Here is a 3,246-nt window from a genome sequence, read left to right on the forward strand (position 1 = left end):
CACCCCTACTCCCTTCCTTCACCACACCTCCCTCCAAAAACCCCTACTGCTCACATTCACTCAGTATACACCCTACTTTCTTCTAGAACATAAACCACACCCAAGTATCTTATAAAACTAATGTAATTTTGACTCCTGTTTCAATATTGCTCCTTTTTTTTGGGGGGGGGGTCTGAATTGGGATTCCACTTAAACAAGTGCTATGAAAAGAGACAAGTAAGAAAGCAAAACGAGATAAGTTTGAAAATGATATTAGGAAAAGGTTAGAATCAAACCCTGTAGGCAAGCGTTAAAAGATAATAATAATAGATATTGAAATCCGAGGAATGCCGAACGATTGTCATTGTTCTTGCAAATAACTAAATATACAAAATACAGTCGATTGTTCGTTCTTTTAGAAATAACTGGATATTAAATATGTCAGTTAAAAGAATGGACAATACGAGTTTTAGAAATAATGATTAACAAAATAGGTTAAACACGATACAATGCAATTTAGGAATTTCTTTGTTTATCAGCGGTGTGTAGATACATGTGCAAAAGGAATCTCTGTTATATCTGTCTCCAATATGAACCCCCATCATCCTTCCAATATGTCCCCCCCCATAACGTAACATGTATGCACATATGTAACTAATAATGTTTGTATAATAAGCAGACTATATACCAGCTCTGTCTTGCATTAAGCACTCTTTAATAATCACGTCACTTTCATTGAATTTACATCTAGGAAACCAATCGATAAAACCATTATATGTATGCATATATATATATATATATATATATATATATATATATATATATATATATATATATATATATATATATAATAAGACAACAAGAGTATGAAATGAAGACACAAAACCATATATTGGTAGATATAGAATGGATCATTTATTTAATAATGAAATACAGGCAAAATTTGGGGGATAGAAGGGACTCTTTATGCCAGGGCATTTCGAAGCCTAATGCTTCTCATCAGAAGAGTAGAAAAGGTGCTTTGTGGAATTGAACTTTCTCTTTTCCTTTTAAATTAAGCTATATATATATATAGATATATATATATATATATATATATATATATATATATATTGCAATCATCATATATATAGTGTATCAAAAAAGTGAGTACAACCCTCACATTTCTGCAGATATTTAAGGATATCTCTTCATGGGACATCACTAACAAAATGACACTTTGTTGCAATGAAAAGTAGTCTGTGTGCAGTTTATATAACAGAGTTAATTTATTTCCCCTCAAAATATAACTAATAAAAAAATAAACATCTGCCAACAAAAGTGAGTATATCTCTAGAGAACTACACCCCTAAATGCCCAAATTTAGTAATGCTTGTCATGTTCCCTCCAAAATGTCATGGACTCACTGGTGTTACTAGGCCCACATGTACACAGGGAGCAACTCACCCTCTCTCGGATTCTCACCCTCTCTCGGACTGGTAACTGAAAGTTCCAGCATGGCACCATATGGCAAAGAACTCTTAAGTCACCACAGACTCTCCTTTATGACTCGACACTCCAAACAAAACCGGATGTTTAATCCTTGAGTGTGTTGCGGTACCATTAAGCGTTTGATAAATTAATGAAAATAGATGCCAAGTTTATACATGTACAACCTGTAGACTTTATTTAAACAAGTAGAAGATATTTCTACATTTTTAGTCGGTCGGTTGGTCAGTCGGTCGGTATGTCCATAACACTTTTATGCTTGGCCTTTTTGGTTAAGATCAAAGGTCTATTGTTAATAGATGCTGTTCTTAGCTTTTTAAGCTTTTCATGGCCTTTTGGCCTTCTTCCAAAATCCAAGAACTTTTTATTTGCCAATGAATTGAACTTGAAATTTTGCACACACACACACACACATTTTAATTAAAAAAAAATTTTTTTACACACACACACACACACACACACACACACACACACACACACACACACACACACACACACACACAAAGTAATTGTAAATATATTCCTTTTTGCAAAAACGCTGGGGTTTTCATTAGTTTAGATTCCACAGAGTGAATGAGGTATTGTGGTAAATGTTGCCAGTCAAGAGTAAAGTCACCAAAGACTCCATTTTCACTTTAGTAACAAAGACCCTGCAACACTCCCCATCCCACTTCTTGTATGACCTTGTGCCTAAATTTGTTTTGTAAATTTGAATTTTGCTTTTAATTTATTTTAATTTTACATTGAATTATTTTGATTGTAATTTTAATTTTCACAAAATAAATTATATATATAGATCAAAGTGTAGTATCTGTTCCGGCAGATACTGCAAGCAAGGACCATACGTGGGGGCAACCCCACATATAAGACTTTGGTCAATGTAGGGGCGGCCCTTCATACCAATTGTCACTATCCAGCTCCCCTACTCCCCGGGGAGTTGGTCCCCATTTCCCCTTCACTCCTCACATTAAAAATCGGCCTTGTGCCTAATTTTCTCGGTGGGGGAGCAAATAAATATCAACCCTTCATACGAATTGTCACTATCCAGCTCCCCTACTCCCCGGGGAGTTGGTCCCCATTTCACTTCACTCCTCACATTAAAAATCGGCCTTGTGCCTAATTTGCTCGGTGGGGGAGCAAATAAATACAGCTTTTCTTGGCCTTTTGGCCAAGATCAAAGTGTAGTATCTGTTCTTACTACATACTGTACTTATGTTTGTAACTTTGTGATATAAAGTGGGGGATCACTTTTCTGTATTAATTTAATATAAAATGATCACCCATTTTACAACCAGTCAGTCTCAAAGCCATTCAAGTCATTCTCCAGATCATTCAAGTTGTTTTTGAAGGATTCCAGTTATTTTTTAAGCATTCAAGTCATTCTTAAGGTCATTCAATTCATCCTTAAGTTCATTATAGTCATTCTAAGTCATTTACTTTTTATTTATTTAAGTCATTTCAGCCCATTTTTCGGTCATTTTTATCTTTAAGAATTTAATGTCAATCCTACATTCATGCATTCATTCATTACTCGAGAGCAAGCGACAAATGGCTATCGGCCTTGTTTATCAAGACATTACCTTTTAGTGGAAAATGTATAAGACTGTGTGTGTGTGTGTGTTACATACATGTACGTTTATTGATCTCCGCAATCATGTGTGGATTGAGATTAAATATTTTGTTTAATGTTGTTACCAAAGTAATTCATCTATTGTAGAGTTGTTTATGATTTTGCAAAGTTTAGCTCACCAAATATAAAATAATATAAGGCTGGATCAG

The 3,246-nt window shown here is 34.6% G+C and overlaps 1 pseudogene; it reads left to right on the forward strand.

Annotated features, from left to right (window-relative positions):
- The first annotated feature begins 2,615 nt into the window (after positions 1-2,615).
- LOC145261337 (U2 spliceosomal RNA) lies at positions 2,616-2,752 on the forward strand (annotated as a pseudogene).
- Positions 2,753-3,246: the final 494 nt, after the last annotated feature.

This window comes from Euprymna scolopes, chromosome 37 (assembly GCF_053919585.1).
Source record: "Euprymna scolopes isolate OS-2025 chromosome 37, ASM5391958v1, whole genome shotgun sequence".
In the NCBI taxonomy this organism is placed as follows: domain Eukaryota; kingdom Metazoa; phylum Mollusca; class Cephalopoda; order Sepiida; family Sepiolidae; genus Euprymna; species Euprymna scolopes.